Source organism: Falco rusticolus, chromosome 15, assembly GCF_015220075.1.
Source record: "Falco rusticolus isolate bFalRus1 chromosome 15, bFalRus1.pri, whole genome shotgun sequence".
Taxonomy (NCBI): domain Eukaryota; kingdom Metazoa; phylum Chordata; class Aves; order Falconiformes; family Falconidae; genus Falco; species Falco rusticolus.
This window is the reverse complement of record NC_051201.1, coordinates 13,469,614-13,485,000: the sequence shown is the minus strand read 5'-3', so window position 1 is coordinate 13,485,000 and position 15,387 is coordinate 13,469,614. Positions and strand designations below refer to the sequence as shown.

The 15,387-nt window shown below is 37.3% G+C and overlaps 1 protein-coding gene across 4 annotated transcripts in view; it reads left to right on the top strand.

Moving 5' to 3' along the window:
• Positions 1-15,387, top strand: part of ZNF536 (zinc finger protein 536) — a 353,074-nt gene that overhangs the window by 52,710 nt on the left and 284,977 nt on the right. For 2 of the 4 annotated variants that reach the window (XM_037409387.1, XM_037409392.1), the window contains exons 1-2: positions 2,363-2,459; positions 15,070-15,139. The gene's annotated coding sequence lies outside the window, so the exon portion shown is untranslated. Of the gene's footprint in view, positions 1-2,362; positions 2,460-15,069; positions 15,140-15,387 lie in introns of those variants that run through there. The other 2 variants (XM_037409389.1, XM_037409390.1) reach the window with 2 other exon arrangements.

Sequence of the window (15,387 nt, the reverse complement as noted above, 5' to 3'; positions counted from 1 at the left end):
TCTTAGTGAAAGCCCCTTGAGAATCATTCCTAGAATTTTGCAAGTCATGAGCGCGTATGTAAAATCTGAATATTTTTTTTTAAACACAAGTAGCCTTGTAATAGCATAGCAAAAATGTAGCCTACGATGTCGGCATAGGAGTACTAAGAAGCTGTTTAGCGGGATAACATCTTTTTGAAATGTAACAGTTTATTATCTTTGTTTCCATTTCTTGGCTTTCTTACCTTGAATGAGCTGCAAGTAAACACTAAAAAGGTGTATCTTGAGCTTTTAAGACATCAACAACAGCAGAAATTCCAGACAAACAAGCTGTCACTGTTTTTAGACACTGTGCAACTGAAAACGTTGGATAGGACCTATGTTTCTATGTAGCAGTCCAGGAATTTGCTTCTCCTATGTGTCCAAATATTGTAATCAAAATTCACTTATTTGAATTCTAAAATAGTACAGGCCTCTCTATAAATGGAATCTGAATCCTGCCTAGATATGATTTCATATTTGGGAAGACCAGATCTGATGACAAGGGTTTTTTTTAAAACCATTTATAAAAGGTTTTTGCTCTCTCCAGCCAACACTGTAGGTGCTTGGCTTGACTGTCTGTTGGTTTGCTTCTCGTGTAGCTGGTATGCCCGTGGGAAATGGGGTACCAGATCGGAGTAATGGCTTGTACGTGCTCACCACCCATTAAGCTCAATACTGTAAAATATGTAACGAGAAGATGGGCTTTGCCTTTCGGGGCTTATAATTCAAGTATAAAAGCAGAGACAGTTGGCATGTAGGAGAAAGCTAGGCTTGAGGACAGAGCAAAAAAGAATGTGTTCCTACGTGTGAGAAACAGTGGTGATGGCAAACCAGATGTCTGCTGCTGAACTGTTGGCAGTTAGCAGTGGAAATGCGAGTTACAAAGGAGGGGTTTGAAGCTTTTACTGGGGTAATACTCCTATGTCAGAAGTTGTATAGCAGAATTATCACTTGGAAAACATTTCAAAGTGTGTGATAAAGACTGGTTCAATTGCAAGTGAGGGGGGAAGGAGGGGGAATGGTAGACTGTCAAAATGAAAGTAAGTAGCCTGTGCTTGGTGTGGTAGAGAAACCAAAGGAGTGAGAAGAAGTGGTGGCATGGACAAAGTGGGGCATTCTGCAGCAGCATTTTGCATTGGATGTTATTGGGACAAGGTGGAGTCTGGAGAGATCTTGGAGGATACCTGAAAAGTGTTTTATAACTGTTGCACTAGTGGAGGGCTGCACTGCTTAGTAGTGAAGTCCTAATTTGCAGAAGTCTTTCATATTGTTTTCATCATCAACAGAAGTCCTCAAAGTTGTTTGTCCTTCAAGTCAACAAGTGGCATTGTCCAGCAGCGTGGTCCTGTCTGTGCTGATCATTTTAAACCAAATGCCGTAAAGTGACCAAGCTCTTAATTATTTCCCACAGAAATGAAGGATGCAATTCTGTACACGCTGACTACCACAGCCCACCACTGGGGCTCTGTGGAGAAGTCAGTGCTTCTCTGGGAAATCAGTGTTGGCAAGGTGAAGCCATCAGGCTGTGGTGCTTGAACGGGGGTTTCAGAGCCAGAGCCTGCTGTATGAAATAGTTTGGTTGATGTGGATGTAAAAGGGTATTATTTGGAAGTGACCTTCAATTTCATTTGTTAGACATGCACAGGAATAAACATAGTTAGAATTCTCAGTCATAAATTCTTCAGATTATAGCTTCAGTTGAGTGAACTTTACTTTGCTCTAAGAATGCCCTTTGTTTTTGTTTCTATTTTGCTTACTAATGTAATGGTCCTAAATTCACTACTGACAAATATCTTGGAAGTATTCTGGCTTGTTTTTTACTGCTGGCTCTTATCTCTTTTAAGTAGGGTTTATTAGATGAGATCATCTACAAAGGACTTATTTCTGTTATAAAATGGAATTAAAAAAAAGTAAAAATACAATTAGTAGTTGTTCTCTTTTTACTCAGTTTGAAAGATTAGAATATCAATGTCAAAGAGAATAACTGGGTTTCTGGAGTATGCTATGCAACTTTTGTTTTATCCTGTTTTGTCCTCTTTTGCTGCACTGTCTAGGGGAAAGGATCAGAGGCATTTCATTCTGTTCCTCAGCATTATCTTGAGGAGAGGTTTTTCCTCTCAAAACAATCCAGAATTGAAAGAACTTTTCAGTTCTCAAAATGAAATGACCACCAAACTTGTACGTTATGAAGGCTTAAAAAATAAAAGGTGTTAATCCCACTAATATTCTAATTCTCAACAATCTCTGCTGCTCTGTGGATTGTCTGCTTGAGGTGGCATTGTAATATTTTAACGTAAATGTCTGATTCAAACACTGAGTTTTGACATATTAAATTTCTCACAGGTTTTATTTTTACAGTTGCGACCTTCAGTACCTATCCTGTGTCTTTTAAGAATTTCGTCAGCCAGGGAACAGATTCGTTGGTTTAAGAGTAACTGGTAAGAATACTTACTTACATTGTTCTCATAACATTTTTCTTCTGCTTACGGATCTGAGATTTTAGGCTTGTTTTTCCATATTCAAAAAACACATAAAAATGAGGTACCCAAGTTAGATTTAAAAAACCTGCTCTCACATGCTTTTTTCTACATCTTCAAAAATACTGTGTTTGTCTTTAGCAAAACTGTTTATTGTGGTTCTTTCAGGGTGTAGTGAGCTACAAATAGATTTTTCAAGAAAAGAATCTGCTTGGTAAAATCATGAGCATTCATCTTACGCAGTTGATATGTAATAATTGTGTTAGAGATGAATCATCATTTATTACTTTATAAACATACTGCTGATTGTAAAAAATCCGTGACACTCATGATTAAGTTCATTTTATCACTTTTTGGTGTTTTTTTCCCCATAAGTTCAATAGAACATCTCATGCATATTATTAACGACCATATTCTGTCGCATATTAGCATGAGAAGAACACCCATGAAAATCAGTGGGTGGAGGGGTGTACTACATTGTATATGTGATTTCCCTCTGAGCTATTCCAGTGCAGTAGAAGAAAAGCTACTGTAAAGTCTAAGAAATCTGACTGGTGTGGAAATCAGTGTGAAATCAGAATTGGGTTATTTGGCCCTCAGTTTGAAATAAAAGTATAGCTTCCTAGGAAATAACTAATAATTAATTCTACATTCTACATGCATTAATTGATTCTTAAATCAAAATTTCTGATGGCTTCTGCTCCCAAATCAAATTCTTATGTTATTTCTTTATTGTAATTGTTATACTGGATTGTCCACTCGTTTTTATATCTTGTGAATCAGTAGAAACTGTGTGATTCAGAGGAATTGCGCTGATTTATAGCTGATGTAAGTGAGAGGATATTCAGGCATATTAAAGCTTTAGTACTGCAAATGCATAAGCAGGTATTGAATTACTGATGCTAATGGAATTACTCACGTGAGTAAAGTTAAACATAGACATAAGTGTTTTCAGGATTGATGTCTGTACTTACGAATTTATATAATTTAAGAATATGGCTCACAATTTAAAAAAACTTACTAATTGAATGTGAGCTACTGGATTTCATTCTAGACAATTGACTTGAAAAGAATTACATTGACTTGATTCTAGAATAATTCCATCAACTTCGGAAAAGATATGTGGATTTTTACTGCTGTAAATAAGGACGTAGTCTGACCAGTTCGCTGATTCCTACTAATATCAGGAAATACTTCCAGAGTAAAGGAGGAGCACAGAACTGGACAATTAGTAATACAAATGGTTTCAATCAAATGGTTAAATAGCTCAGCAAAGACGTGGTTCGTTTTGTAATAGCATTTGGAATCCAAATAAAACCATCTGAGAGATGTGCTGTTTGTTGTGATATTAATGCAGAAAACAGAGACAACCCAACATGTCTTGAATTTCAGGGGGGTGTCATAGGTTGAAAAAACCACACCAACCAACAAAAAACAAAGAAAAAATTCCAAGCCTACAAACTTAAAATACACATGCAGAAGCTCATGCTTGATTCTAATTAACAAAGCTTACCTTTCTCTTGACCATACCCCTTAGAGGTCATAATGTAAACTATTTAAATTGATAGTAATATTATGCACCACGAAATTAATTTTACATTGTATACAGTTTTTATTGTGACTTTATCTTGTTTCAAAAGTGCTTACTTTCTGATTTTGTGGATATTACTGACTGGATTACTTTTATTTTGGTTTTTACACAACAGTTATATTAGAAATTTGCTGTTTTATTCTTACCTTCTTAGTAAAAATCCTTTTATCACACAATGGGTAATTTATATCCATTACCAGCCCTTTCAATCCTTTTCAGTGGTGCTGTCAGTGCCTTTGGCACAGTAATGATTAATGTGATCTAATAATAGTGTGCCATTATATTACCTTAGTAAAACATGTACCAACATCCTATTCAGATCTACCAAATTCATAGCTTCCTATAATATTTTTGTTGAAAGACAGGATTACTATTTTTCAAAGCAGAATTTTTTTTTTTTGCCTTTAACATATTTAATGAAATTCACAATTCTTTGCCATGGTAATCTTTGTGCATGCATTTGAGCTTGATGGGTGAATTTTATATCATTCTGCATTATTATGATTTGTTAGGAAAATTGTTTGACACGTAAAGAGAGATATGCATTACATTGTTTTGTTTTGTTAAGGGTGCTTTTTAAGCATTCAGTACCTTCTGATTATTCTGCTTTATTTATCATACGGGGTATATTTAGACTGTAGTATGCAAGAATAAGCATTTGGGCTAAAACGTGTCTGTCTTTTTCTGCATTGTAACCCAGAGACTGCCACATACTACAGAAGGCAAGCTCTGTGCTCCTCTGCCCAGCAGTACCAGTTCTGGTTACACTTTGCTGTGGTGCTCTTTCTTTGGCATTTCCTTGCTGTTTTGCCTGTGGAAGCGTGCAGAATAGTGCCCAACTGTGAGCTGGAAACTTGGATTATGCTGTGCTGTGTTTGATTTTCAATCCAAGGTACATGTATTCAAAAACCAAATTCATACCTACCTACCCTCTTATCTACCTCTGTTCGAGGTTCAACTGGATACAGCATTGCTTGACCCCAATTTCCAGTTGTCAGGTAGTGTCAGATCACCTGAGAAGCAGAGAAACTATCCAGAGGACATATTTTTGGTAACAAAAAAATGTTGGTGCTCTGTTTTACATGTATGACTGCCTTCCAGTCATTCCAGTTATGTACCTGATGCAGTGTGGGAGTGTGCTGCCGCCCTTCCACTGAGCACTGATTCCCCCAGTCCTCTGCAACAGGAGAGGCTTTAGTCACAGCACTCTTTCCAGTCTTGGGTTCATCTATTTAATAATGCTCCTAATCAGCATGGCTGAAGAGTTTGGATAACACTGCATCTTTGCAAAGCATCTTAAATCTTCATCACCCAAAGATGTCATTATTGCAGTCAGGGAGTCACATACTTAACACTGTTGCAGTAAAATCGAAATGAAACAGCATGTCCACATTTTAACTCTACTTTGTGATGTTCTGTTAAATACATACTCTCACTGTTTCATCATATCACAATAAATAATGAATGAGAAAAATATTTTAATCTTGTCAATACTGGCAATGTCTAAAAACAAGGGAAGTGTGTGTATGCATTTATGTGGATTCTTTATTTGATTTAGGCTAAGCGATACAGCTGTAACATGATTTGAAATATGCAATCAATGTAAACGAAGAAAAATATTTTGAATGAAGTGTATAAACTGTGTGGTTCTTTAGACATATTTTTAGGAAAAGAAAAAAGATTATGATTGTCATACCATATAACAATAATACTACTACTGGAAATATATGCAGCAGCTTTATTTTCTGCCACGGTAAAGACAATCTTAAGCCTTGGTCATTTAAATCAAAGACATTTTCATCTCTTCCACATAGACGATTCTTCATGACATAACAAGAAATGGGGGAGGAGGAGGGGAGGGGAATAAAGCCTGAAATCTTGCTTTAGCATTGTATTCAAAAGGTTTAAAGAAAGTTCATAAAGATGCTTCCCTGTTTTTAGTAATAAATAATTATTTATGAAACAGAAAAACCTTTTATAAAGAAGTCTCCAAAATCAGTTTTCTAACGGAGATATAATTTGTTAAAGCTCTAACAGAGCTGTACCAGTCTTGAATTAGAGATACCCTTAGGTTGCACTGTAAGTCACTGGACTGTTTATTGTGCAGATTGCATTGTATGTTATTGCTTTATTACTTGTGGATCCTGCCCTTGTACTAGTCAGGACCAAGCTGGAATGAAAAATGGTGGCTTCCTTTTTTTCGCTAAGAAAAGAATGGTCAGTGAAATTTTTCTCCCTCATCTCTTTACATGCAACTCAAAATAGATGTAGTAGGACAGAACTACCAGAATAGACTGTTCCATGGTCTGAAGCATTTTCAGGGCCTTGCTAGCTGCTCTTATGTTGTCCCTTTCATTGGGAGATTATCCTATGAAGTGTACAAGGGACTAGGTTCCTTAGTGTAGTTTTATGCCTGTTTCTTCGGTAAAGTAGGATTGGAAGTTGGTGAATTGGCCAGCAAAGGATTAATTCATCTGCACATCTTTCCATCTCCATTCTGATGGGATAGAGGCTCTTATGTGTCATCTCTGGTAGTATGGCTGATTGGAAGAGGGAGAAGAGGATCTTGCTGCAGCTGCGCAAGCTGTTAAACAGCACCATTACTGTCCACTGCCCTTGTTTGGGTTCCTGTCTGTATTGCTGTACTGTGATCCTTAACACACGTGGGTAGGCGAGGAAGTGGCTTCTTTTGTGTGACTGAAAGAAAGGCCCCCCAGTAAGCAAAGGAAGGAAAATAAAATATTAAAAAATCTTGGCCTGATTCTTGGAAGATAAAAAATACAAGGGGAAAGTATTTTTGGCTTTTAAGGCTAATTTTACCTCTTGTGAGGCCATCAGGTCAATGAGTAGAAGTGGTGACTGGTAATTCTTGAGTTATATTACTAGCCACTGAATTACTGTGTGACTTTAGTAATGAAACATAAATGTTCTCTCTGTTCCCCAGTGGGCATAATACCATTTACCTGTCTCAAAAATGCTTTGTAATTTAATTAACACTTGGAGTGCTCTTTGAGATCCTTAGGTAAAAGCAGGAAAAATGAGTCAATTGTTACAGAAATCCTAATTTATCCCTATTTAAAAAAAATTACACTTTGTCGTGACTTTTTCAAACCTCAAATAATGCTTGATAGGAGTTTTGGGCTTTGTTCTTACTTGGTCCTTAGAGTCACTTATTCTTAGTGATTTGCATAGGCGCAGTGTAGGTATTACTTTTTAGTTCAACAGAGTATTTTGGTGGATCATAAATTACCAGTCCCTGTTCTGGGAATCTGTTTCTGAGAGAAGCGTACATTTTCAGAGGAGAATTTGAATTGTGCTAGGAAAGTTTTGCGGTATTCTTCAACATACATGTTTTACTGTTTTAGGGGAAATGGTTCTTGATTTTTAGTTGTGCACTGGATGTAATAGCTTAGTCTTTGTTTCATCAAGCATGCTACTATCTTGGTGATAAATTACACATGGGTGTACTGTTGTAACTACAGCTATTCAACAGTCATATATAGTTACCACATCCTGTCATGGCCACATCACTGACCAATGACCAAACCAAGTATTTCCTTGCTATAGACAATCCCTGTCTATAAGTACACACTAATCTACCTTTGGACTGATTTGAATATTTAATTGTATATACACGTTTGTAAGCCAGTTAAGAAACTGATTTTCTTCGTTCTCTGCTGACCTCCAATAAAGAACTTGCATTAAGACAAGCAGGAACACTTGCAGCAAGCAAGCTGTAACTTCAACCCATCCATGCTTTCATCTTGTTTTGGAAACAGCCAGATCTCTCTCTCTTTAAAATCATGAAACTCACCTCTTTGCTTCCAGGTATGTAATTCATTCTCACACTTTTTCTTTAGCAGCTCCAAGCATTCATGTGGGGTTTGCTGTCTACCACTCAACTTTCTTTTCAGGTGCTATGAAAACAGCACACATACCTGGATACAGCTGGCTTAAAGTAAGGTTTTTGGGAAAAAACGTCTGTTTAGACATTTTTTTCCCCACTTTTAATCTACTTTATGCCACTATCTTATTTTAACTACTCAAAAGGAGTTTAAACACTCTTAGATAAGCAGATAATCTCAACAATCACCTTACAGCTAGCAAAAATGTTGCACACCTGTTTGTACGCAGCCTTGAAATACGTCAAAGTTACACAAAGCAAGTCTGCCATCCCTTCTGGTATTAAAAATGCCATTATCTTGAAGTTTTAAAGTTGTACTATTTGTGTAATAGCACCTATGAGGGAGTTTATATCTTATTCTTCCCTTCATCCCGTTCATCTCCTCTTGTTTCAGAAGAACCCTTTTGGTCTTGCTTTGGTAATTTAAATAGACAGTCTGGTGCAGTTGTGACTGAAACTGGGGGCTGTCTTTCAGATTTCATGGAAATCTGGGGAGACCAGAATACCTGAAGTGATCTGCCACTGCTTTTCAAATATTTGAGAGTAACACATGCTCCATTTAAAATAAATTGTTAATATTTTTTTCTGACTCTACAGCTGACATTCTTTCCTGCTCTGTAAATTTTACTTTTATTGCATCTTATTTTTTACCGTACATTACAACAAAAGATTTGGAGGAAAGGTGGAGTGGGAGATGTCCATGAAGTTCCACACTTCTGCACTGCTGCAGCGACAGGTAACAGTGCTGGGAAGGAGTGCAAAAGTACAGCAGCAATGAGGACATCCGTACATGTGTCTTTAGACTTCCTAAGAGGTGCTTGCTTTGAGAACAAGTGGAAGTGTGCAACTGTAATGCTCAATGAAAAAGTGGTAAGCTTCTCTCCTTTCCTCCTTCATACTCTTCCTCTGGAATATTACATTGTTACTGAAAGCGTGGCTGCACAGAAAGAGAGCACATCGTGAGTCTTTTAGTAGTGATCTCAAGTGTTACTTTGAATGGACATTGTCCTGTGAGCAAATCACTGGAGGAAAATTCTTGTGCTCCTTTTCTTTCCTGTGGGTAACTGCACATTGCATAGCTGACCAAATATGCCAAGACCATGGAAAAAGAGAAAATGGCAAGATGACTGTTTCTCAAAAACAGTAAACACACATTGCAGCCTGGCTTCTTATTTGAGAATGCAAGATTTTACTTTTTGAATAACTACTGTATTTTAACAATAGGCATCAAGTGGTTGCTATGTGATACACAACAGTGTTTTTCATGAACTTTTGGCTGCTGAATAAGCCCAGCAAATATGGGTTCTTACCCTTTTAGTTTTCTGGGTCAATTCATTTTGCACAAAAGAGAGAATGATAATTTGAGTTGTAGGCAGAGAATGTTTTCTTCACATGGTAGGAAAGATGAAAGCTGTTTTTATTTGATTTCTTTTTAAATTAAAAATTATAATTCTTTATAGAGTTACAAATAATTATCTTATTACTAAAGGCATCTTGTAAGCTTGTTACAGAGTCTTTCTCTGTAAAATAATTGCTGACTGTCACTGCAAACTAAAAGTGGGGGAGAAGGAGGGGAAAACCAGAAATATAAATGTGTGTAACGTGTATGTGTAGATATTACCATTTATTTTTTAAAAATGTGATTTGATTGCCCCAAAAGCAAATACCTAGGTGAATGCTTCTTGTTTGTTAGGTGTTGCTGGCTGATTACAGATATATAAAGGTGTTTTCTGAACTGCTGTTCTTCTCTAAATGCTCAGTCCTTTCCTGCTTATGGGTCAGAGAGGACAGAGTCTGTCAGATTTAGTTGGCTTCCTGATGGGACACCACATTGAGGATGCTTTTATGTTCTTATCTTCTGTTCTTCTGTTGTTGGAATCCCATGGAGCAGGATTTCTGAAAACTCTGGTTTAAAATCTGCGTGAGAGCAGGGGCTGGCACTTGGTAATGTGGGGGTGGGGTTCGGGGGGGGGGGGCAGGTGAGGTAGCAGAAGAGCAGGCAGATGTCAACAGCTGGTGGGAACACCACTCTGATCCACAGGGTTAACGACAGCTTATGTAGGGGGAGGAAGAGGACTCCAGAAGTAGGGACAAAGGAGGTGGTTTGGGATAGGGGGAGGAAAGGTGTTCAAGTTGTGCAAGGGAAGAGAGACAAATTTCTGTGTAAACATCTATGAGAATGTGTAACAGTCTAGCATTGAGAAACGTAAAGATCTTATTTCATTTTAATTAGCTTCTGGAATAAGGATACCCACAGGGACTTAGGAAGGCTTTGGAGCAGGAAGAAGGGTGCTTGGTTGGGAGGAGAGTGGAAGATGGAAGAGTGTTAGTGAGAAAAGATCCATTGTATTGAATGATGAAGAGTTTTGGGCAGGGTGATGGAGATCTAGGTTAAGGATTCAAGGGCCACCAGGATAGCATGGGTGGAAGGTTATCACACTCTTCTGCTAGACTGTTGCTAAGCCAAGACCTACCCTATCCTGTATTAGATATGTAGCAGCCCTTGTTTAGTGTTGACCAAATTAATGGAGGACATCATGTATGTGGCAAATTCAACAAGGCTTTGGAAGGTGGGTGAACAAACCATTGATGCACTGCTTGCCACTGTCGGTGTTGGACTGGATCTGGTTACTTCAAGGAAAGTACAATTGTAATCACTCTTCGTTTTGCTGGCTGTGAATGACAGCAGCCATAGTGCTCATCCATACACTGAAGTGCCACAGGGACAGGTTTTAGAATGAGAGATGCAAACTTGACCTGAGCATTCTGGCTGTTCATTCTTTAAGCCCCTTACAGTGCTGGCAAAACACAGCTCTAGAGTAGGTTCTGTTTCATGCCATCTTTCCTCTAATCTGGACATCACTTATCACAGTGGCCATAGTCTTGCATTTATGTAGTTCACATAATTTCATTAGATTGAATAAATCTATATAGATTTGTACCAAGTACTTCTGCTGAGAAGGTTTGCGTTTGTTGTCACTGATTTATTTTTTTTTTTTTTCTTGTACTAGTCAGTTATTTCTGTGTTATTGTGGCAAAGATTGTGTATCTTAACCAGCCAGCAGAGTGTGAGTGTTTCACCTTTCTGAAAGAATTTCCTTACTAAGAAGAACGAAGGAAGTTACAATATATCCCAGGTCACCATGTCCTGACAATCTTCAGAAAATTTTCTGTTTCTCTCCCTGTGTGCCCAGTTGCCCTTCTCTTAAAAATACCTACTGCCTCTTCTTGGCTAGGTTCATTCTGGTTTTGAGGGACATACCTTTTCTCTTTGGTATCAGACCCTGCAACATCCGCCCCACCTCAAGCACAATAGGGATCGCTTGCTCAAATAGAAAGAAAAATTCTTTCACGGATGACATTTTTTTTTTTTTTTTTTTTTCTTAGACGTTCCATGTAATGCATCTATCACTGGGATAATTTTCCCTCTCAAAGTCATATCAGACACAAAGCTGTCTTCAGGGCTATTTCTTCTAGTTCACTGGACAGCTGTTCTGCCTGAAAAGAAAGAAAAGATCATATATCAATCAAAGACTTCAGGAGAATCCTTATGTTCTTTAACTAATAGGAAAATCCTAACTGTGAGTTCTTGATCTTCTGACTTCTGCTTTTTCAGTTTGGAAAACTGCATTGATGTATTTTGCAAGAGTATCTGTTGGGTTTATTTTTTTTAATGTTTCTTTTGTGTGTCGTCTTGATGCTTGGAGGGTGTTACAAACTCATCTTCACTGGTGACAGTCACATCATAAGCAAACAGTTTTCTTACCCCTGTGACTTGATTGATCCTCTTATGAATGTCACTATGGGCAGAAATTAGTGCTGCTTAGCAGGAGCAAAGTTCTCATCTTTGCTCTGTTGGTGCTGAACTACTGATTTCCAGTGGAAAAAGGCTAAAGGGCTGAGGGACGTGCCCAAGCTGCAGCCGTCTTAACTGATACAGATGTCTGTATTTACTCATCATTCTGAGTTTCTGTAACTCCATCACACTGAAATAACTAACAGGTAATAAATTCCTTTTTTGTTAATTAATTTATTACTAATTACACATTTACCCTAGTCTGTGATGCTAATTTAGATTCAAAGTACATTAGAAATTCCTTGCCTGTAAAAAAAAAATCAGAATACTTTATACAATTTACTAAATGATGTGCACATACAATAACAGAATTGAGTTTAGCATGTGTCCTTTCATCTGTCAGTGTGGGGTGAAACACGTAAGTGAACTTGGATGCTACCATTTTAGCCTAGCAGTGATTACCGTCCAGAATGGAAACTTCATCCCGGATACAGGGTTTTCTGGCCTTTTTATGGTACATTTTGAGTGTTAGAGCATGTTTGCACAGTGCAGAGCAGTACTGTGCAGGTAGACTGGAACCAAGCTGAAGGCTGACTTGGAGACAGAGTACCCAAGGAAGCTATCAAATTGACTTGGATACTTTTGCACAAGGGGAAAAAAAAAAAAAAAAGGCAAAACTAAACCTCAGGATTTTTTTGTATCCACCTGTTGGTGCTCTTCAAAGATATCATTAGCAATATATTATATGTTCATGCTACATTAGATTTGAAGGTATCTTCAGAGCCCAGTTGATGGGGGTCAGAAATATACAGATACACAGAGTTTTGATGATTTTTGCTGAAAGAGACCCTCTGTTCTCTAAGCCAGCAGACCTTGACTTGGTAAGGCTTTGCAGGGGCTGCCTGGCCTGGATTACTTTATAGAGGATTGCAAACAAAATTCAGGCACGATGCAGCTAATTACACAGTGAAAAAGGGGTATGAGAAAGGAAAGATGTGCCAGGATAACTGCAGTAAATTCTTGTATTTATGTATGCTTAAAGTTGTCCGGACCCAAAATTTCCTGAAGCAAATGAATTTATCAACTTTAAGTAGATCTTGGATCATATCCTTTGCCATCTTGGGTCAGAATATTGTGAAGCTTTAGAGGAAGAGGCAAGAAACCTGTGATCGGTATTGTAGAAAAAGCTCTCCTTAAGGATGTTGTAATTATAAGCAGGACACATGGCCAGTGTGTACAATGTGATAGTTCCAAACACAGGGAAAACAGTGGGGATGATTTAATTCTCTTTTGCTTTGAAATAAAAAAAAATAATATCAGTTTTATTTAATCAATAGACGCTAGAGTTTGATGTATGGATGAAAACTTACAATCAGTGGAATGATATTTCTGGTTAAGCACTTGTCATCAGGAACTTGTTTGACCTGTGAGCTGCTTCATTTTTTAAACTTAGATGTCTTTATTATAGAACTTCTAAAGATTGTTGGACTGCCAGCATGGGGAGCGTGTGTGTGTGTGTGTTTTAATACAGATGCATCTTGTAGGAAAGGAGATAAACCTTTTTCTTTGTACACAGGCACATACATGATTTATCAAACATATTGTATTACTCTGTCTTTACAGTAAAATGTACAGTGGAAGTGAATTACTCTATCTGTGTAGGATTAGAAACTATGATGTTCTGTCTTGTATTCAAGAAGAGGATTACTGTGCAGATAACGTGCAGATAATTTACTTTTAGTGAGGCATTGCAGCTTAAGGACAGCAGAATCAACTTTCTTGAGGTAGAAGGAATAGGAATTGGTATAGAACAATATAGTGTAGTTGACCACTCGTAGGAAATTCAAGATAACAGAAATATATCATTGTATATTTATTGAACAGTCATTTTTTCCCATCATCCTAAAATGATCTTTTGATTTAAAAGAAAATAAAAATAATCTATTGTAAGTGCTGAGTACCTTGAAATGCACTGATTTTATTGCATGTATGATTGGCAGTATTAAATGCCAACAGCTCATGTAAATATGAAACATCTGTACATTATTATTTAGGGATTTTTCATCTGTTGATTTTAGAAATGAGTATTTTATGAGTCCTTGCATGCATTGTTGTGTATTACTTACATACAGAAGCAGTCAGTAATGAAAGAATAGTCCTGAAATATACTGTATATGGTTTTGTGATTAAGGTACGAAATACACAGCATATGAAGAAATACAATATGCATTGCATTTGATTTTAGGTGTGGCAGCAGCAATTATGATTTCATAACAGTAGGAGTAACATGACAGTTCAAAAGCACAGTGAAAAGATTATGTTTTTTTTATACACAGCAATGTAAATTCTTAAAATAACAATGTAATTTTTACATTTCTCACTGGATATCAGGATAATCCAATTTAGAACAATTTATTTTCAACAGGTATGGTAAAAACAGATATATCATTCTGGAGCATGGTATAATACATTAATTTTTATGAGTGAGTTATGAAGATGTACAGCTCAGGACCTAGGATAAACATCATATTCCTTAATTAATCCATTACGCTATGGCACATATGTGCCACTTTTATTACTCTAAAATGAAAAATGGGGGGGGGAAGCTGCTTTTTTTTTCCTCCTGTATTAGAAAACCTTTCTTCTAAAATCATAAAAATGTAAAATCTAATATACTAAACACTATTAATGAGTTAGACATCTAAGTTCCTTGAAGAGTTCTAAGATAAAGAGCCATCATCTTTCCATAATCACATTCAAATACTTTCTGTAGCTTAAATGTTTTAAAACAACTTATTGATGCAGTTCCTATGTGTTTAAATGAATCCAGACCACTGAAATTCCAGCTAGAAATGCAGGCTGATCAGTGACTGAGCTATAATATAGGAACAGTAGTGGAAAATGAATGAAGAAAAAAAAATCTGCCCCTTTAACATCTCACAATGCAGTATTATAGATGCATATAGTTTCTGAAGCCCTACAGCTGCCTACAATGAACCTTTTCCTCTTATGGATCTTACAGCTTTCAGTCAAGATTCTCCCTTCTGACCCCTCATAGATCCCCAGCAAATATGGTGTATTTTGTTAAAGGACAGGAAACTCGTAATTTCTAGAGGAAGGATGGCAAAATGTCCACTTCTGCTTGACTCCTCTAGCCTCAGCTTAGGAAGTTGGTCCCTTTTGGCTCTCAGTATGTGCGCACCAAGTTTTAACCACAGCGTTTTATTTACAGATGAGGATGAGTATTAGTCTTGTAATTATAAATATTTTGCATTTACAGTAAAGGATCTACAAGAGCTTTCATCATCCATTGATTAAAGAGTTAAACTCCACCACAGTCTGGTGGCTAGGTAAGTTGTACTAGCCCTGCAGGTCAGCGTAACTGCGGTTTGGGAAGGTGGGGAGATTTTCTTAACATCTGTCGCTGGCAGAGCTGTGTGAGGCGTATCTTGGAACAGCCTCCAGATCTTCCTTGCTTCCTGGGCTACGTCGTCTTCTCAACACAGTGTATCTATTTGATTATCTAATACGGGAACTTTTTTTCCAAATGTTGTATTTCATCTTGTATTTAGGTACTACAGCTGGGTGCTGAAACAAT